Here is a 26,286-nt window from a genome sequence, read left to right as displayed (position 1 = left end):
CAGATAGGGTCAAATGGATGCCCCCAACGGGAGTGCACTGGTTAGGAGTCCCACCAACGATGTGTAAGTGTAAGGCTCCCTGCACTCTTTGTGACACTGTGCACGATCAAACCATTTTACGCCTGTATTGCCGAAGAGTTTACTAAAATGAAGTCACATGAAATACTTTGTAAGGAGCTTTTCTTTTTAAGTTCTAAAATACTGTTGTTCAAATCACCATCCATGACATCAAAGAGTTTAAAATATAGGAAGCTAGAGCTCTGTAGTATTCACAGTGAACAGAGAAATACACGTATAAAGGAGCGTATGGTTAACCAGAGGACAGCCAGAGAATCCCGCAGAGGTGTGAGAGGAGGAGCAGCCAACGCAGAGAACGATGGGGGACGTGTCTACGGGGGAGCTGAGGTCCCGAGCGGATGGTCAGTGATGGATGCGTTAAGTCTAGAGAGCCAGAAAGGATCAGGGAAGACACAGCAGATGGTGCACAGACCAGATGAGCGAGGGCAGAGTTCAAAGTCACAACAGACACTTAGGTGGTGTGCTGCTGGTCTGATAGCTCGCTGGGCATGGCTCAAAATGCCAAGGGGCCAGTCAGACAAGTGAAGTAAAACGGCCGCCAAACAGCACGGTTTCACAAGTAACAGCTGCCAATAAAAATTTCTAAAAATCAATTATAAGCAGAGACCAGCAATTCAGAAAGCCACCTTCCTCCGCTCTAGGTGATTATATCCTTGAAAAAAGGCTCAAAACCTAGCAAGGCAGAACTCTCCTCACACATTTTCTAGACTCACCCTAGGACCCTCTCGAAAACATCTACTTAATATGACCGTGTTGCTCAAAACAAGTAGATCGAAAGTGACCTACAACTTCACCACTCTGTGTTCTATGATCTCCTGCTAACTGCAATTCAGTCTTTTCAAAACAGAGACGGCAGCAAACACCAACAAAAACAAGAGCTTTGAAAGAAAAAGTCCTGGGTTCAAACTCTAAGCCTGTCTGAACTAGCAAGTCATTTAATCTCGTGAAACCACAATGTTGTCATCTGCAAAATGGTTAAAAGTGCTATGCAAAAAAATGAGATAACATCATATAGACATATAACAATATGTATACACATGGCATCTAAGACGGTTCCTGGCACACAATGGGTGAGTTCTACACACAAATTTCTTTCTTCTCCCTTCCCACCTGTTTCAAGTAAAATCAAGATACACAGCATCACTTAAACATTGACTCTTCCCAAGCACATGGTTTAGTTTAATTTCACTGACAGAATTCCATCAAAACAGAACAAAAAAGTACTTGGTGAAAGAAAATGCCTAGACAATTAAAAAAGTAGAATGGTACATTTTACAAGTTACTAATACCAAAAAACCCCCAAAAAACAACAACAAAAAAACCCCAGGTATTTTGGATTAAATTTAAAAATCATATCAGAAACTCAGTGTTAGTATAGCATTCTTGATTTGGCCTATAAATCTGAGAACTGAGTCAACTCAGAATTACTCACTTTGCTGAATAAAAGCAAATCTAATATCTGCTCTCCTATATTCCTTATTACTGAACCACTGTGGTTTTAATCCCTTGTCCTAGTTGGAACCATCTTCCCCTGTGAGCACTGACACCCCCTTGCCCTTCACACTTTATCACTATGAGCTCAGGCACGCTCTCACAGGCAGAACACTGATAAATGGTGTTGAAACCACGTAAGACTGCCTCTGTTTGCATTTCCTCTCTGACCCTAAAGCATCTTATACCCAATGTAACACAGGTGCGTGCCCTTCAGGTGCACGAAAGTAAGGTTCTCTGAGAGAGCGTGCTTTTAGATAAAGCTCTGTTGAGTTAATCTGAGTAGCTCAGCTACTTTAGGTGCATCATCAATCACCAAAACCAGCCAGAAACTGCTAGAGTAGCATCTTCCAAACTTCACATAAATAAATCTGCAGGTTTTCTAACATTCCACACTTTCAATTAGCCTTTCTATGCTCTGCTCATTTCTGTTCTATAACCATATACTTCTTCCCATTGATTCTTAGCACTTCATATATCGGCAGGAAACCACTGCCAACCTGGTATAATGTCATGCATTTATGCAGTGCTTTTAATTAAGTCACTTTGGCACCTCCTTAGCATTCCGATGAGGACAACGTGTCACCTTTCTTGAGGTGAAGGCAGCTTAGCTTTCTGTGCATTTCTGGGGTCCGCCCAGGGCTCTCCACACAGTAGGTGCCCAGGGTCCGGCGGTCACCAGAGTGATGCAGTCCTGGGTTTGATTCCTGGCTCCAGTACTTTGCAAACCTAACCTGGAGCCTGACAAATCATGTTACCTCTCAGGACTTTAGCTTCTTGTCTGAAAAATGGGGGTGAAGAATACCCATTTCACAGTTTCTGTGAAAACTAAATGAAATAATGTTTTTAAAGTCATTTGCCGAACAGCTGGCACATATGGTCTGAAGAAATTGTACATGATTTTCACTGAACCACACATACATCCTCACACAAGTTCTGCGACCACAAATTACACTGGTAACAGTGGACAGTGGGTTCAGAGTAACGCCCCCTTTAAGACCAGGAACATGGGTAGAACCCGCCCTGAGAAGCAGCCAATGTTCTGATATTCGCCTGGACCACAGGGAATATTCCACACACCTTGTTATGTGGTCCATTTCTGTCCATATTGATCTCACACTTCCTTTAGACCCAACCCTACTGTGACCCAGTAACAACCAATGTGGGAGTGGGGCAGCTAACCCCCAGCTCTCCCTTACATACGTCCTTGTATCTGACCTTCCACTCCTGGTCCTAAGATGCCAAAGTAACATAGAGGTGAACGTCCGTCAAGTTAACCTTCAGGGTCAGATAAGAGGAAATCCCAGCCACCAGGACAGCACCATTTTTTGAGCCCTTTTCTGTGATCACTGAATCCTAAGGAGTAAAACAGGTTCAGCAGGGCAGGCTGGACATGGTGAAAGCAGAGACATTTAAATGCTCCCAGAAGATGTGAACCATGGGCTCCAGTTAATCTCTCATTCTGAGTATCTACGTACAAAGCACCTTAAGACTATAACTCATCCGTCTACTAAACATACTTTGAAAAAGGAGACATTAAAATGCAGACCACCACAATTAATTCAACTAAACAATATAAGACAGAAAATTAAATCTTTTATCCACGGATGGCTGACTGAGGTAGATACCTGAAAACTTCAGAGTTCATAAGAAATGATGGTCCCAAAAATATTCAACAGAGTCTTTAATAAGATGATCAGCTAACAGTATTGACCCAATAATGCTAACATCTGTACAGTGTTTTAGGAGTTACAACGTACATATGTTCACATGCTCACATGTTCTTACTATTCAAATCTAACGACCCCATCAGAGTTAATGAATGAAGACATCTCTGGGGGAGCCTGGAGGCATAATCCAAAGAGGTCTGTTAATGAACATGAAGTTTCTTTGATGCCACGTTTCTGATTTTTTTTCTAATCCACAATATCCCTGTACTTGTTGTAATCATGCCTGCATGATAAAACTTCCATAATCATCTCTAAATTATGGGGTTTGGAGCGCATACGGGTGGTGAGCACATCACAGTGTTGGGAGGGTGGAGAGGTCCCGCTCTCCCACCCTGCCCCCTTTCCACACATTCTCCTACGCAGCTCTTCCATTTGGCTGTTCCTGAGTTATATCTTTCATCATAAACCCGTAATACTGAGTAAAGCACTTTCTGAGTTCTGTGAGCCAAGCTAGCAAATCGTTGAACCTGAGGAGGGGGTTATGGAAACCAAAGATTTACAGCTAGTTGGTGGAAGGTACAGGTGGAGACCCAGATCATGACAAGCATCTGAAGGAGGGGACGTCTGGTGGGACTGAGCCCTTCACCTACAGGGTTTGAGCTGACGCCGGGTAGTCAGTAGAGAATTTAATTTAATTGTAGGACGCCCAGCTGGTGTCCAGAAATTTGGAAGAAAAAAATGTATCTGGTATCACAAACGTTATGACTAAAAACAGCTCACAAGCACCTCAACCATGGCAGAACAGCAATTGTAGTCAATTTAGAGACACAGGTGAGTTCATTCTAGATGTTCATAATTTTGGAACATCACTCTAATGTTGGGAGAAATTGAATAAGGTAGAGTACATGACTGATTTTGGAAATCGGCATCCCACAGAAACTTAAACATACTGTACCAGCGGGTCTACTTCAAATTGCGAAAGAGTTACCTTCTATCAACTTGTTTATGAGTCCGTTGGCCAGGACAGCCCTGTGCAGATGTTAGTGACCTGATGGAGGGAAGTGAAAAGTGTTCCTTCTGACAACATGTCAGGGCCCCTGCTCTAGAATCTGTGATCATTCTGTTCAGAATAAATGTCCTTTCAGTCACCAGCACAGCAACTTGGGCTTCCCCTGGGGCTAAGTGTAAGCCCTGGATGCAGTGGGTTAGAGCTCAGAGGGACCGCGCCCAGTAAGCGACCCACTGATGGTCACGTGACATAAATAATGCCGTACTTAGCAATCCTGGACAAAGGTAACCATCATGTCAAAAAAGCACGTGCATCCTCTAAGTTGTCATAATACTTAAAAAAGCATACCTATGATAAGAAAGAAGTCACACTTCCAGTTCCTCCCTGACACTGAGTATTATTTTTTCATCTCTGCCAATCTGATGCTTTAAAATGTATGCTTTTATATTCACTTCACTGATTACTAGTGATGTTTCTAATGTCTTCATATGTTTATTAAACTTTGGACTTCTTTTTTTAAACTGGCAATTCTTGACATTTTACTACTAGAGCGATGATTGTTTTATAACTAATTCATCCATCACATATACTGCACATATTAGAAATATTTGGTCATCTGCCTTTCACCCTTCTCATGGTGCTTAATAAGGAAAATATTTTGGAATTTTTGAAATATTTTATCACAAAGCATAAATCATGAGAGGCACCTTCCTCAACAAGTGGACATTTTTTTCCCATAGGTAACCTGAAAACGTATGCAAGATCGTTCTGACACTAGTTTTTTAGAACCTGTTGCTTGAGCTGCAGGAAGGTCATGTGCCCTACGATAAACAAACAGAAACGCTCGTGGCCCCTGCTCTTCAGCACCTGAGTGATCCTCGTCCTCCTGAAGCTTGGAGGGAGGACCCAGCTGAGCGCCCCTGTCCGGGGAGGCAGGCAGAGCAGCTGGGGTCTCGCGAGTCCCCGCCTGCTGCTGGATGGCAGAGGGGGCAGCACCCAGCAGACTCAGGTGCACTTAGCATCAGGGAGCACAAGTAACAACGCGTGACTCTGGCAATTTCCTTAGTTGTGATATAAAAGCTGGAAACAGAGTTGCTTCAGGTGCTCTGGCACACAGTATATGTCAGCAATTCCTCTCCCCTTTGACAGAGGGGGGAAAATCCAAAACATCCACCAGGGCTGCCAGCCTTCGAGGGGATGAGATGTCCAGAAGGACCTGATATGCTAATGTGTCTCTGAAGTAGCCAAGCAACATAGCAACATTCTTTGTTAACCTAAAAGGAATAACCAAACTAAAAAGGAGTACTAAGAAAGGTGAAAGCCATTTCTGATAAATGATAAATTCTCGAGCTCTGCGCCTGTGAGCCTCATCGACGTACAAGGATGCAGACGTTTGCAGTGCTGCTAACAAATGCCTTCCCGCAGCAAGACGGCTTGTCTCTCAACATGACAATCTAAGGAGGCGGGGAAGTGACAAGGGAACGCGGGGTGTGTTCTCGGTGGACAGACAGTTGACATTGCTTCCACTGAACCCGTAACCTCAGTGCACATCTTCCCAGAAACGGGACAGCATCCCAGGGGCCGCCAGCCAAGCCCAGAAAGGCAGAGGGAAGGCTGGACTCTGTCGTTCATTTCATTGAAGTGTTTCATTTCATTGAAGTGCTACATTTTCTCCAACACTGTGTGTACAGAGTTGTTCACATATCTATGCTTTGGGTCCCGGAATGTGTGCTCTTCAGACATTGGCAGAAGGAAATTCATCTCACCAAAATGATTCAAATGTTCCTTCACCGACATGTTCAAAAAACTTACAAGAAACAGAACAAGAACTGAGAAAGGGAAGAAATGATTGTTGAGAGGTGGGAGGATCCACACTTTCACATAATAGCAGAATGAAATTGTGACAAACACACTGATAGAAAATCATAGTCTCTTCTTCCTTGCAATTATCCCTGAAAAGAGCAGTGACTGGCAGGTAAGGGAAGAGAAAGGTGGAATAGATTATAAATTAATTGGTAGAGAGAATAAATCCCAGAGGTAAGTTGTCCATCAGTTTCAAGCAGGTAAACTGTACATGCATCATCCTCACTCTTTTATGAATACATTTACAGGGCTGTACAGCAGGACCTGCGGTCGCTGCAGAACAAGGGGCAGCGGGGAAGGTCCTCGGTGAGGCCAGCTTCCTACCAGCTCTTCCCTAAGGCCCAGCAGTAATGAGCCCCGCACCAAACTGGTCATTCTGCTCTGTCCTCCCAGGGAGCTGGCAGTAAACCCCAAACCCAGGTAAGATTCTGGAGGACAGCTGCTTTCCACCCTAAATATTCATATCATAATAGAAACTCATAATTAAAAGTATATGACTGAGAAGTATAACTTGCTACTTGTATAATTTGGAGTATAAGGAAAGCAGGAGCAGGTCTTGGGAGCAACTCTTAAATCATAATGGAAAAACAGCCCCATCTTCATAAGGCCAAACCTTGGTATCTCTCTTGGGAAAAGCAGGGCAATTGCAAGATGGCATGAAAGACAGGTTGTATGCAACATCATTCTGTCCATCAGAACTGTATCAGTTTAAATGACCCAGTGGATCTTTAAAATAAAAGAAGTTAAAGGGAGAAAAAATAAACCTTTTTTGAGAGGGAAAATATTACAGATTGGAGGAAAAACTTCTAGAATTTTCATGTCTTATGACAATTAATTATATGCCCTATTCTATCTTTATGAGTATTTCATTGGTACCTCCATAGTAAATAAAGTTGTCCCACAGTATGTGCTGGGGACTGGTTCCAGGGCCCCCATGAATATCAAAATCCAGATGTTCAAGGCCCTTATATAAAATGGTATAGTATTTGCATTTAATCTAAGCACATCCTAACCTATACATTAAGTCAACTCTAGATTGATTTAACTAGTACTACAATCATTGATCCTATAGAACTACACATTTAGTCAATCATTTCAAGTCGCCTAGTCATCATTACTTTTATGGGAGACTAAGTCACACACTTGACAATGCAAAGCCAATAATCTTGTAAAATAGACAGTATACAAGTAATACAACTAATGACAGTAAAAAGGTCATAAGTAATTACTTAAGCTAAGAACTTCCATTAGGTTCAGCCCAGTATATCCCCAGGTCAATTGTCCCAGCCTGTTCTATACCAATTGTTATCTTTAAGGGAAATGATACTTTGCATTGTACATAAAGTTCACCAAAGATATGTCCAGGGGCTTCCCTGGTGGCGCAGTGGTTGAGAGTCTGCCTGCCGATGCAGGGGACAACGGGCTCGTGCCCCGGTCCAGGAAGATCCCACATGCTGCGGAGCGGCTGGGCCCGTGAGCCATGGCCGCTGAGCCTGCGTGTCCGGAGCCTGTGCTCTGCAACGGGAGAGGCCACAACAGTGAGAGGCCCGCGTACAGCAAAAAAAAAAAACACTCCAAAGTACAAAGATATGTCCAAGTACAAGGCATGGATCATCATGACCCCATACAGGATTGAGAAACGAATGTTATCTTCTAAGGAGTAACATGGCTGGCACCAGGAGAAGAAAAAATATCTTTATGGCTGAGCAGGCATTTCTGCCATTGGGGTGGGGGTCTGGTTAATGCACACTGCAGACACGCGAGACACACCAGAGGGGAGGGAGGAGCCCCAAACAACGGGCAGAGAAGAAAAACTGATTAAATTTTTCTTTTCGTGCCTTAAAACATGAATTGTTTTACCAGATCATTTTCCAATTAAATTTATATCTACTTACGTGATTATGTGATGGACATCTGTCTGACCCACCGGACTGTAAACCCTTTTGTTTGTTTTGGTCACTATTATATCCTAATTCCATAGCAGTACCTGAACTATACCTGTGTTGGGAAGGAAGAAATTTCCTCTCCCCTTCTAGGTTCTTCTGGCTGGTCTAAGAATTAAATTGACATGAAACAGATTAACAGGAAAAAATAAAAAGTTTAAGAACATGTAACATGGGAGAGACCCAGGAAACCTGAGTAACTCACCAAAATGGCTGAAGCTCTCAGCTTAAATGCCATCTTCAGCTAAAGACAAAAGAGGATGTCAGGGATAGTGGTTTGGGGTGTCAAAGGGGAGAAAGGCAATTGACATGGAGATAGAAAAGCACTGTTTGGTAAATAAATGTTTGCTGGGACATGCACAGACAAAGGGACACAGAGTGGACTCTAATCTCTTGCCTTTTCTGAACTAATTGGACCCTAGTACCTATTTATCACATGGCATTTATTAATATCCAAGCATCTTGTGTCCTACAGAACATCTATGGAAAGCACTGAGTTCATGCATCCAAAATCTTCTCAGTTAATGTCTATGTTCCAGGCAACCCAGGAAGGCACGTGGAGCGTGCTGTGTGCCTCTGCTGGACCCCAGCAGCCCAGAACTTACCTCGTCCACCCTACCTTTCCAGGGGAACAGTGTACTGTTTTCACCACGCACACGGCTCACTGCTAAATGCACTCCTGACATGTTCATTCTGCTCTGTCAGGGTCGGGTCTCTGAAGGCCCCTGCTATCCTGTCCTTCCTCAGCCAGCTCACGTCCACCCACCCACGCACTCAGTCCTCACTTCCTCTAGGAAGCCTCACCTTCCCTCCACTCCCCGCAACCTCCCAAATCCCCAGGCTGGGTTCAGGGCCCAGCCTCTACACTTATCTGCACCATTCACCAACTACAAGTAAAGAGACGCTTCTTTATTACTTGCTGGGTGCTGGGCACGTAATAAACACTTGTGAATCAATCTCCAGCTAAGTACTGCTCCTGGAGGACAAGCAGTATGTTTTATCAGCTTTCTAGCTCTAGCACCATCCAAGCACATAGTAACTGCCCAGTAAATACATCTGTTTAACAAATATTCATTATCCATACTTACATACCCAGCTCCTAATATTCCCTCAGGAGTCAAAATATTAACGACTTGGATAAATTAATTTGTACAAAATAAGAAAGGATTGGCCAGGGGAAAGGAGCTCTTCCAATTTAACAAGTGGCTTTTAAACAGACAGCTCAGGCCGAAGGCATCGCTCCGTGTCTGCTCTGAAGCTCGTAAGCAGCGGAGAGGAGCAGGGAGGCGGCCCTGAGCCACGGCCCTCCTGTGAGATCTGGTCGGGCTCCTCCTGATGCTGTGACTCCTGGGGCGCTAGTGTACCCCGGCCTGCAGGGCACTGTACCCTGAGCTGAACGGGGCTCCATCATGCTCAGCGATTCCAGCACTCTGGACAGCTCCATTTTTCTTTCAGGTTTTCAGGTAGAATTTGTGCTTGGGGCCCTGCCCTGCTTGTGCAGAGAAGGACTCAGGGGACTGCAGACAAGTTAATTCACAAGGAACTCTGAAAAGTGCTGCCCACCATGGCTGGTTGTCTCATCTCTCCCACGACCGAACTGGCCACTCGAGAGACACAGTGTCACCAAACAGAGGCCACAGCCCTGAGCCCGGGAGGCTGTGGAGCCCGAGGTTTAGGGTACAAGCTCACAGGCCGGGGAAGGACTGCAGCTGTGGGTGGGTCGGCTGAGGGCGGGGCTTCGTGGGGACGGGGACGGTGCAGCCCTCCAGCTGGGGTATCCTGTAGCCCAGGAGCGGACAGGTGGTCATCACTTCATTATGCTCAAGCCCATCAGTGCGTCCTGGACCGATTCCCATGTGTAGTCCAGGCACAGCACTGACTCCGTCTGCCGGGTCCTCCAGTAGCCGGGGGGTTCCAGTCCCTCCCGGGGCCCCGTGTATCCATGGGTCCCTCATGATTCCCTCTAACATGCCTCTCACTGGGGTTCAGGGCCAGGAATTGATCAAGCAGGTTTTCACTCTCTATGAACACAAAGAAAAACAAGTCGTATATTCTGCTCAAACCTGCTCACGCAGCCCTCTGAATCCCTTCCCTTAAAAGGCAGGGACCGGGTGACCACTGAGGGGCCACGATAACTGTCTGTGGAGGAGGTCCAGGCATAACAAGGGAGACGCCACGGAAGGCACTCAGCTGGCCTCAGAGCTGAATCCCAATTCTCTCACCAACTAGCTGTGGCTTTGGGCCAGGAATGTAACTTCTGTGAGTCTGTAAACGGTCCTTGCCAATAATGTAAGTCTTGGGTCTCTGATCCTATTGGGCAAACAGTCCTTGTCATCACTGATTAGAAACACTGTAAAATTAACAGAGAATGAAGAGAAAAATGGAAAACAGATGTTTGTTTGTGTGCTGTAATCAAGAATATACCTGGAACGAAAGAGAAAAGAAGGTATTCAGCTTGCTGATGGCAGTGAACGCACTGTTGAAGCCAGTGTGCCGTCGCTCTTGTGCAGGTCAACGCCCGAAAGCAGGTTCTGTGGCTTTTGGGCCTGTGGACAACACCCCCCGGTGGCTGCACACCAGTCCTGCCCAGCGGACACCACCTGGAGGAATCTGCCAAGGCCTCTTTCTCTTCCAGGCGGCCGGGGGTCCAGCATGGAGTCGAACATCTCTCCTCCAGTGATGCACCCCATGACCAGGAAGAGTGTCTCCTGGGTCTCAGTTACCTCGAACAGTTTCAGGATATTGGTGTGATTCAAGGCCTCATGCTCTGGACTTTGAGGAACAGTCTCTGCAGGCTGGAGGGGCTCTGTGGCCTCGTTAGTTAAAAAGTAAAAGAATGAAGAAAAAAGGGAAAATGTTAAGGAAGAATAAGAAAAAAAATAGTAGAGGAGGAAAAAATAACATACAAAATAGACAAAGAGCCAAAGAGGAAAGAAGCTAACTGTGGTTCCAAGTCGCTCAGGTCACCAACAATCAGCTTCCTGGGTTAAAGGACCAAAAACCTAGACCCAGACAGGGACTCACACAGGTACCTGAAATTTCTTAACAGTGGTTCCTGATGAGGTCATAGCAAGAAATGCGCCAGTCACAGCTGGGGATAATCCACAGCGATTGTCTTACTTTTTGGTCTCAAGAACCCTTTATTCTTTCTCTTTAAAGGGAGGAGGACTGACCGCAAAGGGTTTTCTGCTTATGTAGGTGACAGCAATCAATATTTCCCTTATTAAAAGTTAAAACGTACAGGATCCTTCAGTGGCCTTTTCATTTCTAGTTTAAAAAGCTATAATAATTTTTGGCTTTTAAAGAGCTCATCATGTCTACCCAACATATTCAATTCCGTTTTTTGAAGCTCTGAGTGATTGGCCTCAGAATGTGGCTACAATGTAACTGGCAGGATGACACCGTAAGAAAATGTCTTGTGGCATAAAACACAATAAGGTACATTACCAATGTCAATAAAGCCATAAAGCCAGGGGAAGGTGGCTTTCATATTTTCATTCCTTATTTGCAGTGCTGCCCAAGAGTCTTTGACAGAGAACTTGCTGTGTCCGTTTCAGTTGCAGCTGTGGGTTGAGAAAGCGTCTCTTCCTTTTCTGAACCGACAAGGCACTGTGCTTCCTGTCTGTATCGTTCAGCATGGATGGGCACATGGGTGAGGACGGCATCAGGGCCGGGAACCGAAAGGCCCCTTCATTTATTCCTCCTCTCGCACTCTTCCTTACTTTATGCATATCAGAGTCTCTGACCTACATCATTTTCCTTTTCTCTGAAGAACTTCTCTTAACACTTCTAGCCAGGCAGATCTGCTGGTGACAAATTCCCTCAATTTTTGTTTGTTTGAGAAAGTCTATTCCTCCTTCACTTTTAACGGATAATTTCACTGATTTTAGGTTGGTGAGCTTTTTCTTTCTTGCTTGCGTGATTTGTGAAAAACCAGATGGAATTTTTATCCTTGTCCCTCTATAGGTAAGGTGTTTATTTCCTCTGGCTTTCTTCAAGATGTTCTCTTTGTCTCTGATTTTCTGCAGTTTGAATATAATGGGTCTAAGTGTAGATTTTTTGGAATTTGCCTGCATAATGTTTTGTGAGCTTCCTAGATTAGTGGTTTGATGGCTACCATCAATTTGGGGGAATTTTTCAGCCATTATTACTTCAAATATTTCTTCTTTTCCTTTCTCTTTCTTTCCCTTTCAGTATTCCCATTACACATGTATTACAGCTTTTTTTTTTTTTTTTTTGCGGTACGCGGGCCTTTCACCGCTGTGGCCTCTCCCGTTGCGGAGCACAGTCTCGGGACGCGCAGGCTCAGCGGCCATGGCTCACGGGCCCAGCCGCTCCACGGCATGTGGATCCTCCCGGACCGGGGCACGAACCCGCGTCCCCTGCATCGGCAGGCGGACTCTCAACCACCGTGCCACCAGGGAAGCCCGTATTACATCTTTTATAGTTGTCCTACAGTTCACAGCTATTCTGTTTTGGTATTTTTCATTCTTTTTTCCCTTTGCCTTTCAGTTTGAGAAATTTCAACGGATCTATCTCACTGACTGTTTCCTTGGCCCAGCTCAGTCTACCCGTAAGCCAAAAGGCAGTCTTCATTTCCGTAATGGTGTTTTTTATTTCTAGCATTAACTTTTGATTCTTTCCAGAGTTTCTACCTCTCTGCTTACACCTACCTGTTCTTGCATTTTGTTCACCTTTTCCATTAGAGCCCTTAGCATATTAGAGCCCAAATCATTTCTACTTTAAATGCCCAGTCCGATAACTCAAAAATCTCTGCAGTATCTGACACTGATTCTGATGCTTCACTTGCCTCTTCAAAGTGTGTTCTGCCTTTTGGTATGCTTTGTAATTTTTTTGCTGAAAGCCAGCCATGATGTATTGTGTAGAAGGAACTGAGGGAGACGGGCCTCTAGTGTTAGGTTTTATGTTTCTCTGGCGGAGCAGGCTGGGTTTACTGTTGGCTGTGGCTGCACGTGTCAGAGACTGAGGGGTCCTCGTCTCGTCTCCCCCACTGCCTTTGGCTTCCCCTTAAGCAGGGTCTGGGCCTGCAGTTTTTTCAGCTGTAACCCCTTGTTATGATCCAGGAGCCTGAGGCTGTAGTCACGTGTTGGGCGTGGGAAGCCCCCTGAAGTGCTAGGCTCAGCTCTCCGTCTTTCACCGAGCCTGTGCCCCTGGACCGTGACTTTCCCAAGTATAAGCTTTTTCCCCTGATTAGGTAAGACCAAAAGTCTAGAGGGGACTGGAATCGGGTATATCCCATCCCCCCAAATCAGTTAGGTTCTGGTAAACCCAAGTCTGCCAAGCTTCAGTAAAACAGTTTTAATTTTGGAAAAATAAGAGAACACAATGCTCTGGCTATATTTCAGACTGGTTACTCTTCCCTTCCCACTGCCAGAAGCAGAAGAAGATGTTTCTGAGACTCTGGCGGGGCTCCTGGCTTGTGCCAGCCAAGCGCCCAGCCATTCACCCGTTACAGTCTAACTGTTCCTACCAGTCCTGGGGGGAGTGGGCGCTTTGCTCCCGGACCTCTGCCTCGAGTAAACTGCGAGTCTCGGTACCCACTTCTCTCTCCATTCCTCAGGGTAGCTGTTTACCATGGGACGTCAATTCTCTGACGGACCTAAGAAGAGCTGCTGACTTTCAGTCTGTTGAGCTTGTTTTCTTATTATGAGGACAGGAGCGTGGCCTTCCAAGCTCTTTGCATGTTGTCCTATCAATTTTTTTCGCCTGTTAACGTGTCGTTTTGGTAGTTTTACAGACTCCTTTACAATGTTCAAAACGTCAAGAATCTGTGTATGTTTCAAATGTTTTGCTTGTAACATGTATTCGAAAGTACTATTTACACACAGGAAAAACACACTCAACACAAACAAGTGTTTAGAGAAGGAGCTAATCCCTCCTACAGTGCCACTCGCCCTAGATGAGTCTGGGAGTAGTACATCTGACATCTAAAATCCTCTCTGGCTGTTTTGATTACAGTGATCTTTCCTTTATAAATAACTTCTAAATGCATATGTCAGCCAACAGGGATCTGGCTCCATCAGTCAGTTAAGGCTGCCAGTTAAGCATCTGGATAGCCACCAGCGCCCCTCTCCGTAATGATGCCCTCACAAGACGACAGAGTGAGCAGCAGCAGTGCACTGCTTTATGTCTCATGCACGACTCATCTGCTGATGCCACGCAAGGTGGCAGGAAGGAAATGACTTCATTGAAATGAAGCAGGTTCCTGTATGGTAGTTTATCATGGTCATTTGCCTCTGAACGTGCATATATGACCAGCCCATCACAAAAGCATTAGGGATTCTGCTGCCCTCTGTTCCCCTTTTCTTTAAAAACCAGTCTACTCTTTAGAAATAAAGCAAACAAATTCATTTCAAAATGATATGTTGCCAACAGTAGATCCTGATGCTTTGGAAAACATATGTTTTATTGCTGGCATGGCAGTCTTCCTTTGAAAGATGGGGGAGAGATATTACTTCACTGCAAACACTTAATGAGTAGGTCTTGTATTTTTCGATGTGGGTTCTTTTTTTCAGGTTGTATTATGATAATTTCTCTTTGTTCCTTTTTCTCACTCAAGTGAATTTCCCATCTCCCTCTATGATTTTTGGCTTCAAAACTCATTCATTTACCTAGGTAAATCTATAGTGAATTTCATTACATATAATGTATGACTTTAGAATCATATTTATGTCAACAGACCAAAACGTCACACACAGGGTTAGATTTCACTAGGCAGTTCTGCAGGCGCTATGTGCAAGGAAAGAGATGGGACAGCTTTATACAAAAACTACAGTAAAGGGCAAAGGTCAGGCATCACATACATAAAGAAAGATTCTCCTTGTCTGACGGTATCCAGCATTTCGTGGCGGCGAAGGGTCTTAATCCTTAATAATGCTTGCCCAAGATTCTCATAACAATACTAGTTGATTAAATAACAGCCAGGTAGGCCATTCCTTATTCCAAAAGATTATTCCTGAAATCCAAGTCATGTAAACATAGGAACCTTACATTACAAAAGATTCCTAAAGCACACCTAGTCACAAAGCCAAGAATCCACGAAGCAACATCATCAACCACCAATTATCTCTACCCAGAATTTGCCTGCTTTGTCATTTAAGACTTTTCTGTATTGGGTTTTCTTAAAATAAAGCACAACTGAATTTTTGTTTTTGTTTTTGTTTGAATAAATTTATTTCTTTCTTTATCTGTGCCTGTGTTGAGTCTCCGTTGCTGCGCGCAGGCTTTCTCTAGTCACGGCGAGCGGGGGCTACTCTTCGTTGCAGTACACAGGCTTCTCATTGCGGTGGCTTCTCTTGTTGCGGAGCATGGGCTCTAGGTGCATGGGCTTCAGTAGTTGTGGCTCGCAGGCTCAGCAGCTGTGGCGCACGGGCTTAGTTGATCCGCGGCATGTGGGATCTTCCTGGACCAGGGCTTGAACCCGTGTCTCCTGCATTGGCAGGTGGATTCTTATCCACTGTGCCACCAGGGAAGTCCCTGAACTTTTGTGACATAGATTTCTCTCTTTTTCAAAAAACTCCAGATTACTGTAAGAAATTTGACTCAAAAGTCTCCAAAAACTTTTCAGATAAAAGTAATATAAATTTGTAATTCAACTAAATGAAAGAGTAACGAATCTATATTTCCCCAACTATTGCTCAATCTTGACAAAAGGGAGCTGCAGATCTCTGGATGCCCCTGAGCCACGGGTAAGCCCCATGCCACCGGGCCTTCCACTGATCACAAGTGTGGGGAGAAGCCCCTGAAATGGAGCCCTTATGCAAATGAGATATGCAAGATGATTAATCATTAGAAGAAAAACACGTACCCGCTCAAACTGAGGTGAAACAAGATATAAGGAGACTCCACCTGAGGAGAAGTCAGACTACAGGCAGTTTATCAAGCGAAGTCAGAGCTTAGCAAACAGCCAATGGACTTTCCCGAGCTACTTCTTGGAAGCAGAAACCGGCGGGGCCGGTGATCCGTACTGAACATGGAAACAACCCACTCCTTCCCCAACATCATCCCTCCTCTCCCCAGTCCCACCCGCCTCAGTCAACTGATCACCCTCCTCCGCCCCACACCCGCCCCCATCACAAGCTCTGCTGAATCCAGCTCTTCCATCTGGGATCCACCCACCTCCTTCCATCTCTACTGCCACCCCCTCCATCAGGCCACCTTTATCTACAGGGGCTCCCTAACTGGCTTCACTGCCCCCAGGCTTAGCCTCCCCAATCCACCTTCCCCAAAACCAGCAGCAAGATCTTCCAAATGTATAGGTCTAATCAAGTCACTCTACTGGTTAAAGTCCTTCGGTGGCTCGTTAATACCAAAAACTTCTCTACAGATAAAATCCATATGCCTCGCATAATTATAAGGCTTGGAGGCTCACAAATTTTGCTGTCCATTGAGATCTGGGAAGCGTTACAATTCCCAGTGCTGCAGCAGACCCCGCACCCGTGGAGCCGTAACATCTGCGGGTGAGAGACAGTCTTCAGCACCACCACCTGCCAAACACACACACACACTCACACTCGCCACCCAGAATCCTCAAATCTGGGTTAGAGGCCATGCCTTCGTGCTCTATGGCAACTTGTCCTTCCCCTGTTATACCACCAAAGACCAGACGCTGGGTCTGCTGTTGACCTCCGGTTTCCCCTGCCTAACCCAAGGCTCTGGGAGCAGGGACGCTGCCCATCACCTACAGACCTTGAGGCTCTCACTCACCCTCCGCGCCCATGCTTAAAAAGAGGCTCATGGTCCTCTCCTCAGCTGACTAAGCCAGCATGGTCAAAAGCTGAAAAGGTCTCAGTCTTAAGAGGTTCATATATCTAAAGAGGACAGGCTAGAAATAAGTTGATCTGAGTTCAACACCACGATCTACAAATAAAGAAAACTCCGTATAAGTCTTTTTTTCCTTAGTAACATTTATCAGGGTTGCATACATGTGTGTATGTCTTAACACAGAGAAATTAAAAGAGAAAGAAAGCCCTGTAGTTAGAGAAAACCCCTTGTTCTGTTAAAAATAATAACACTCGGGGCAGCCAGAGTCCCGTGGATGGACAAGGACGAGTCTCTGGCCCAATGCTGACAGAACAAGCAGACATTTCAATAAAGGCCTATCAATGAAAAATTAAACTTCTGTAAAGGGAATCCGATAGTAACGAGGAAAAATATAGATGTTAAGTAAAAGCAAAAGGAAAAGGCAAAACTTTCATAAACAGTCTAATTAGAACCACAAAAAAGTTATACAGGAGAAAAGAATGAAAGAAAACATTTTAACGTTATGAACGGTTTGCATTCAGGTGGAGGGAACTTGAATAAATTTTCCCTCGTCTTTCAATGTTTCCTTACTGTCTAAATTTTTGAGAATAAGCTTCTATTTCCTATCCTGAAAACAACTTTAACCCCGCCAAGACCAGACAAAGTAAAAGGTGCCAACCTCAGCGTGTTACAGCAAAATGCTATCAGCAGGTCAGTAAGTCTCTCCCAGCTGCTCTGCACTGAATAATAACCACATTAGCAGCTACTGCACAGAAGGCAGGACGGAGCTAGTTTCGTGGGGATGTGGAAAAAAGTCATCCTGTCTACTAGGCCACAAGTGGGCCTAAGTAGATTATCCCGTGCTCTCCCAGGAAGAAAGCAGTGTACACACTGAGCCGGTTTTAAACACTCCAGCACCACACAGAAGAGAGCCATCTAGTCACATCAAGGACAAACGTTTAGACTGGAAAGTTACAGAAACATAGGAAAAGCCCTCTTGACGTGTAAATACCCATCAATTCCAAACCCGATTACCCAGTAGCTATGACCACGGGCAGCTTGCGAGGTTGACATCACTTTCAAGGGGCCTGGAGCCGCCAAGGGCTGAGCAGGCTCCAGGTCCCACACACCGTTCAAGTCCCAGGGTGGACGCCACACGGCGTTAAGGAAGCGGTGGGCTGATGATTCTCCTGCTCTGACGTTCACCACGAGTGCTTTCTCACTAGTAAAGCCCTGAGCTTCAGAATGTCAATGACCACTGTGCCTGTCCCCTTGCGGGGGGCAGGGGGCGGTGGAGAGGAAGCCAGGGCAGCAGCACAGCCGATGCAGGGCGTCTGCTGTCAGATTGCAAAGTCAATGCTCCCTCGAGGACCGGAAACCTCTACTCTGTGCACATGGACCGTAATGAGAGTTTTCTAAGAATCACAATGGTGGCAAATACACACTCAAATCATGTACCACCGCTAACACTGAACATTCTTCCCTTGAAATGAAAAAAAGTTTATATTCAAACTTGGAGACACTATGAAGCTGTCATTTGGTAGGGAACTGGGTTTTGATCCTGCACTATCTCTTGGCTCTCAAGACAAATCTCTAGGTTTTTACTGCTCTGGACCCCAGTCTGACTGTTGCCTCAAGGTCACAATCTCCAAATACATTTCTATGCAGCCACAAGGGAGAAAAAAATGTGCGCATATAGCAAAGAACACTCCAAATATACATCAGTTGAGGGCATGGGGGCATGGAAGTAGCAAAACAAGCACCCCAAGTTCCCCACACACAGCGTAGCATAAAGGACACTGGGCCAGGAGCCAGAAGGTCCAGGTCTGAGCTCCCAGCTGCCGTCCACTCTCTGAGGGACCGTGGGGAAGACACTCAGCCTCAAGGGCTCAGCTTCTCCATCTGTCGAACAAGGAGGTCCCGACAGGTGACTTGGGAGGTGTACATATACATATAAATCAAAGGTCTTTTCCAGCATTACCTTTCCTAAATTTCTCAGCTCAAATTTCCTCTTCCTTTACCCCTGAGAGCATCTGCTGCAGGTTCTACACGTGGGACCCATCACCTGACCACAGGGCTTCGGTACAACTACTGGAACCATGAAGACAGAGTATAAATTTCCCTTATTCATTCATCCTTCTATTAGCAAGGACAAAACCATCACTTACATCATAATATACAAAACCATGTGCTACATACTTTAGGGGACGGATATAAAAATGAACAACTTCAAAAGGTCCGGTCTCTACTTAAAGGCATTTAATGTTTACAATCCAAAGGGAAATATAAAGCATTGAAGAAAATTGCAATGACAAAGATCTAGAACAAACTGCTAACTAATCACAGTACCTTTCCCATGAAGCCTCGGTGGGACCTCAAGATCCTTCTCAACACAGCATTCCAGTCAGCATCCTAAAGACTGTAGTTGGCAGATGAGGTTAATTTTGCTGCCAGGTTAGGCTCGCTCCCGAGCACGTGCCTGGGCACTTCCAATGCCCTCCTCCCGCCGGTCCCCCTAACCTCCTCGACTTTCACCTTCACCTCCAAACCATTAGATATTCCCGAAAAGCCGGGGGCCCCTCAGACCCTCGTCACAGTGGCTGAAAGCCCTTGCCAATCCACCTTTGCCAACTTTAAAAATTTCAAATTCCAGGGAAACAGGAAATATATACACTTGCTTTATTCCATGTCTACCACACTGCTATATTAAACTCTGAACTGCATGACTTATATTGGCATTGGACATCTAGTATATTCCTACTAAGAAGAACAATGCACAGTGTCACTGAGGCTTAAATCAGTGCACATACGCACCAGCAAGTTTTACGAACACACACACCTCCTCCTCCTCTCCTGCTGTGAGAGGCTGCATCCCTGATCCTAGCTGGCCATCTGGGAAACAAATGACTTTGTGATGGCACTGTAAATTGGTTCTACTCCTCTGGAAAGCAATCTGGCAATATGCTTTAGAAGCCATAAAACTGTTCATACTCTTTGACCTAGTAACACCACTAGGGACTCTATCACAAGAAACTAATTCAAAATACGGAAATAGCTACATGCACAAAGATATACGTCGTGGTGTTGTTAATAACTGTGAAAAGCTGGGAGCAAGATACTCCACAACAACAGAGTTAAGTACTTAACGGTACAGAATCACAACAGAGAATGCGACCATTAAAACGGTAACGATGACGATTATGTAGCAATAAGGGGAAATGCAGATGCAAAACAACAGATACAACGATGTAAAAATCATTGAAGAAAAAATTGATGATATTAAAAACTGATAATCATTGTTTTAGGACAGTGAAGGGGGTGTTTTCTCCTGTTCTGTTTCTTAGCTTTTTGTGTTATGGCACTGATGCTTCTACCATTTAAAGATAATCTTTGGAAAATGAACGCAGGCCTTGATCGTGAGGATGAAGAGGAAAAGGACCACATCGGAAAGCCCAGCCTGCTACCTTCCGCAGTGGGGAGGGGACAGGGCCCTCCACACCCTGGGGGCCGGGGGCACGTGCACAGAGCAGCGCCACAGAGAGGCAGCCGGCAGTGCGTGCGCCTGTCAGTGATCAGGGAATATGAGCAGCGCCCATCTGCTAACCCCAGTCAATCCCCTCCATTACCAGCATCCCGAGGCCAAGAATTCCCCGGGGCACACCGCACTTGCTGTCAGCTTAGTTATCTGTTTACCAGATAACTAAGTATCTGTTTAGTAACTAAGTAACTAAGTACTGCTTAGTAACTAAGTAACTAAGTGTACCAGTTATCTGTTTACCACGTCACACGGGGCTGTTTGACAATTTATTTAAAGCAAGTAAGCTCAGATTTTCACGTCTGGAGCAACAGGGAATGTCTGCACCGAGAAACGCCATCATCATAAAGATGGGGGAGGGGGAGAGAGCAGAAACCACCTGCCGCCTCTGGTGAAACGGACGAAGCGGCGGCACTGATGCGGCCACTCGGGGGTCTAAGGACCGGGCGCCCGCGCGAGGGCAGGCCTGCCTCTCCAGGGCTGCCATGGGGATGGAGGGTGCAGGCCAGGAAGAGGGGTCCAGCCTAACAGACATTCATCCAGGTGGACACTGATCTCGACTTGGGGCCCCTTGACCCCGTGTGCAGGTTCACCCTGCGTCCAGCCGGGGGCCAGTCCCGCGCAGGGAGACTCAAGGGGCTCCAGCCTCCGCCTGAGCGGCCAGCACCGAGGCTCTCGCAGGTCCCCTGCTTCCCTGCTCCAGTGTTCGTGCCCTCCCGCCTGGGGCCGAGGACCTCTCTATACTGCAGGGTCAGTGACCACGTTCTGATCTCTCCGTGTCTCAGTTTCGGCTCCGAGTCCCTGCCAGGGAGGGAGCAGAGGAAAGAAGTCTCAGAAACAGATTTTGAAATTAGACAAAACTGACGTAAATTCAAATTACGTTACCCTCCTCCCTGCTGACCTTGGGAAAATTTCTTAATCTCTCCAAACGCGGTTTCTTTTTCTACAAAATGTGCACCTCGCCATCACATCACCATCAGGATTAAGTGAAGTAAGGACCCCAGCGTCGGACGCCACGAAACGCTCGTCAGCCCAAGTCTGCTGCACGTGCCCTCCCGCTCCTCAGCCCCCGGCGCCCCATCTGCCTCTGCACCCCCCCAATCCTGTCCACTAAACAAGGACTGCACAGCCCCACCCTGCCGCTCAACCCTCCTGTGCTGACCACACACCTGGACCCCACCTGTATTCTGGAAGTGCCCACCACCGGAACCCAGACACTGTCCTCTCTGAGCCACGATCTGACGCCCGCGTGGGCCTTGAGGCCGCGCCGCCTGGGCTCACAGCCCTGCCGGTTCACTTGTTAGGAAATGCGACTTGGGTCAAGCTATGGAACCTTTCCGTGCCTCAATCGCCGCATCTGTGAGACAGAGACAATGGCAGTGCCTACCTCATACGACTGTGAGGTGGATCCCTGTGTCTACAGGGGTCTGGGAGCCACGTCCAGCACACGGCAAGCAGGCACTTTGTACATCTTTGACTCCCTGTGAGAGTGGTTCGTCCAGATCACTTGGTTAGCTGCCTGCGCTAGCCCACGTCATCAGATGAGCGAGCATCCCCGCTACCCTCCGACACCAAGGGAGATGAAGCGGGCTCTTAGAGTGAAGGCTTTCTGGTGCCCGTGTGGTCCACAGGCCAGCATCAGCATCACGTGGGAGGTCATTCGAAATGCAGCCTCTCAGGCACCCCCAGCCCGACGCACATGGAATCTGCATATTAACACATTTTGAAGGCACAAGTCCTCTGTCACCTGGGGTTCCTGCTATAACACAGATGGGGGGCGGGGGACCTGAAACGCTGCCATCCTAGGACCTCACTGGGAGTACCAGGTGTGAAAAGACAGCACCGAACTCCAAAGAGGAAGTGCACCAGGATGTGAGACAACGGCTGCCTTGGAACCTGCAGGTGGAAGACGAGGGGGACGGGCGTGACCGATGACTTGGGAGAGTCCATAGCAAAGAAGTCAAACGGCGCGGGGCGCTCCCTGCTCAGTCCTTAGAGGGTAGGGACCACGTCTTACTCATCTTGGTTTTCTCAACAGAGAACGCCTGGCACAGAGGAGGCAGGTCACCGTAACCATCTATCTCCATCTCAATAAAACCAGAATAGCACTTGTTAGCTTTACAAAAACACAACTGTTTTACAGCTGTATGAGCAGCCCCTCCCCACCCTACTCTGATATAATATTTGCCTCTACGTTTCCTACATGAAGATGACACCACCTATCATTAATCAAAGGGAACCATTTCTAAACTTTTTCTCTTAGAAATGATGCTGGCTTTGAAAACCCGGGAGGCAGGGGGTAAAGGTGGGGTCGGGGTAGGAGGAGTGTCCGGCAGAACATCCTACACAAAACAGGGGCTACATTTTTAAAGAGCATTTGCTGGTACCTTGCTGACTCTTTCATTTTAAACATCCAGCATGTTGAAAACTAGGTGAAGGCAGAAGAGGGAGTGCCCTGTGGCTATAACCCTTGACCTTTTCTTAGTGACACACGAAACTAATCAGCCCCTGGAGGTCAACAACCAGGGACTAGTTAGAGGGAAGGAGACAGGGAAAGCAAATGAGAGTAGAGGTTAGAAAAGTCACGCCAACTGACCCAAGAGTCCCTTGAAGTCCCTCCTTCCTGGGGAGCACAGCCCTCATTTTCCAAGACAGCAGCAATGACCAGGTGCCCTTGCTTCTGATCTCAGCAATCTGTCCCCTTGTCCAACAGGGCCCTGCCCTACTGCCCACCTCCACACACACCTGTCACCAAGGTAATTGACTAAGGGGAGAAATCTACACAAATGTGAGAAGAAAGCTATCTTCCCAGTCCAACGCCCACAACTACCATAAAATCACCTAAATGTGAAAGCACGTCAACCCCAAACGTGCCTCTCTTTGAAAAAACAAAGGAAGATCACCGGCAGATGTGTCCCTAAGAGAAGCTCCTTTACGTCACTCTGAATCAGCAGCTACATATGAACACAGTAACATTTTTACACGCTTACACTACATAAACCTACACGTACAAACACACAGGTATACGTTTCTCTGTTCTGCCTGTATCTGAAAGGGGTTTGGGGTGGGTAAGGCAGTCCTTGTCCTCAGCTACTGGTGTAAGCCAACCATTTTCTGCCCTTAGGTGAGGTCTCTAAGCAATTCCATGGATCATATACATGCTTTCTGCTTCAACTACTGATGGAGCTCTCACAGAAAAACAGAATACAAAACAACGACAAAGTTTCAAAATTTTACATCTAAACATTCATTTTTAAAATGAAATCAAAGCAGGGAGAACACTTGTTTCCCCAAACCTCATCTCTAAACTTTCACGAACTTTCAACCAAATAATCTTAAAGCCACAGTCACACAGGGAGGATGATGCCAGCCCTGTCACTGACTTTTTAAAGAAGCTCCGAGGGCCCAGGAGAAGCTAGGGCAAAGCATCCCTCTAAACCGAGGAACCCTCGGAGGGCCTATGTGGTGTAGTCAAACACACAGCCACGTTTCCCAAAGTAATGCCACACTGAGTGTTACAATGCACAGGGGTGGTGAGGCTCTGGACGAGAAGACTTCAGCAACTACAGAAGCGTCAGCTTGAACCCATCACAGTCTTCAGTTTATAGAATGAAACTGCCCTCGGAACGCAGAGTGACCGGGAGCCGGCAGTGAAATCTAGGCGAGAGGATCCCTGTCCTTCCTCCAAGTTCCTGAACTCAAGTCTCCGCAGAGTAAGTGAGACCCGTCCGCTACAGACACCAGCGCTAAGTCGCATGAATAGAGAGACACACTCCATAAGGACGTGAAAATCATCTTCCAACACAAATAAACAAAACAGAAGACAGTCCCTGTGTGCGTGAGGAATATTTTCCAGCAATCCCTGCTAATAAGGACACCCTGAGAAAAGGCATTTCTGTATCTTTTGTGATGAGAAAAATCTTAATTACAGCCCAAAGAACAAGGTAGTCAAGGGGAATTAGACCAACGATCCCATACCTTGACCATACATTTAGAATCATCTGTGAAGCTTTTTAAAAATCCCAATGGCCAAGGCACACACCAGGCCAGTGACATGGGAATCTCTGGAGGTGGCCTGCAGTGCACGGCCAAAGTTGGGAACCACCGAATTAGGATTATTCTAAAGATACCATCCAGAGCAGAGTCATCTGAGCATGACTTTGGGCCCTTGATACGCTGGGACCTTTGTCTAAATCTCACACCCAGCTATGACAGTGGATGGTGCAAGCCACTCACCCTCAACCCTAGGAGGGGCTCGGGGCCATGCACACACAGCCCTCCCCTTAAAATACAGCACAGACAAGGTCGCCCATCCAGAGGGCCTGCCGGGGTGAGCAGGGTCCAGGAGACCCTCGGTCTGTATCTGCAGGGGGCACCTCCCTGGCAGCAACGTGAGGGGCTCCGGAGACGGGCTGGGACATGAGCTGACACACGGGCCCAGCTGAGCCAGTGTCCCCTGGGGAGCACGCTCTTTTCAGGATGCTGCAAAGCCCCACGTGACCACTCTGTGAGGGAGAATGCAAACCCTCTTAGCAAAATACACACAAGGATTAAAGAAATGGGTACATTTCCTTGCTGTTGCTCCTCTATTGATAAAGATGGAAAATTCACTTTATCTGAATTTTTTTTAAAAGTCCTCAGTGTTTACCATTGATACTCTCCAAGTTTCCCCCCATTTCAGTTCAGTTTAGATAGTTTTGTTTGGTTTTATTTGAAAGCAAACTTCTGGCAGAGGTACGTAGAGCAGAGATATATACAAAAGTCCAGCAAAATTTGACCCAAGAACTCAAATAAAAAGAAAATCAAACATATTGTATACATCTTGAAAGATATTTTAAATAACAGAACATTTTAAAGCGTAAATGTAGAAAGGCAGGGGAAAGACATACAGAGATACTCAACATATAATATCTTTCTACAGAATGTGGATTTTTTTAAAGTGCACTTTTGTCCAGAAAAAAAAAGAAAAAAGAAAAACCAACCCCTAAATCTAAGATGCTTACCAACATGAGCTGTGAAGGCAGGTGGCCCGGGCTTGAACCCACACGCAGTGTCCTGGACCACGTCTCCGAGCCTCTGTGCCTCCTCTTATCTTTACATCAGAGGCTCTGGAGTCGACTGCTGGGCTCAGATTCAGGTCTGCACATGAGCTGTGTGAGTGCATTTAACCTCCCCGCCCCTCTCCCCCTCCTCTGTGACACTGAAACAAGAACAGGACCTACCTCCAATCTGCAGAAACTGGAACCTGGTGCACAGCTGATGGGAATGCAAAATGGTGCAGCTGCTGTAGAAAATAGTCTGGCAGTTCCTAAAAATATTAAACATAGAATTACCATAAGATCCAGCGATTCCACTTCTGGGACTCTGCCCCAAAGAGCTGTGAGTAGACACTGGAACAGATAGTTGCACACCCACGTTCACAGCAGCATATTCACAATAGCCAAAAGGTGGAAGCAGCCAAAGTGTCCATCAACAGAACAACGGATAAAATGTAGTACATACATATAATGAAATATTATTCAGCCTTAAAAAGGAAGGAAATTCTGACACATGCTTCAACATGGATAAACCTTGAAGATAACTATACCAAGTGAAATAAGCCAGTTATATAAAGACAAAATATTCTATGATTTCATGTATATGAGGTACTTAGAGCAGTCAAACTCATAGAAACCGAAAGAATGATGGTTACCAGGGGCTGCAGGGAGGGGGAATGGGGAATTAGTGCTTAATGGGTACGGAGTTTCAGTTTGGGAAAATGAAAAAGTTCTGAGATGGAGGCAGGTGATGGTTTACCCAACAATGTGAATGTACTTAACGCCAGTGAACTGCATACTTAAAAATGGTTCCGATAGTAATTTTTATGTTTTGTATATTTTACCACAATAAAAGAATAAAAGTAAATAAGAAAGCCTAGTCCCTACCTCCCAGAGT

General features: G+C 46.1%; 1 protein-coding gene across 7 annotated transcripts in view; it reads right to left on the bottom strand.

The window, feature by feature from the left end:
* FARS2 (phenylalanyl-tRNA synthetase 2, mitochondrial) overlaps nucleotides 1-25,655 on the bottom strand; it is a 375,868-nt gene extending 350,213 nt beyond the window's left edge. For all 7 annotated transcript variants that reach the window (XM_060109822.1, XM_060109828.1, XM_060109826.1 and 4 more), the window contains exon 1: nucleotides 25,575-25,655. The gene's annotated coding sequence lies outside the window, so the exon portion shown is untranslated. The remainder of the gene's footprint in view (nucleotides 1-25,574) is intronic.
* Between the last annotated feature and the right edge of the window lie 631 nt (nucleotides 25,656-26,286).

Source organism: Mesoplodon densirostris, chromosome 10 (assembly GCF_025265405.1).
Source record: "Mesoplodon densirostris isolate mMesDen1 chromosome 10, mMesDen1 primary haplotype, whole genome shotgun sequence".
Taxonomy (NCBI): domain Eukaryota; kingdom Metazoa; phylum Chordata; class Mammalia; order Artiodactyla; family Ziphiidae; genus Mesoplodon; species Mesoplodon densirostris.
This window is presented reverse-complemented; position numbering and strand designations above follow the sequence as displayed.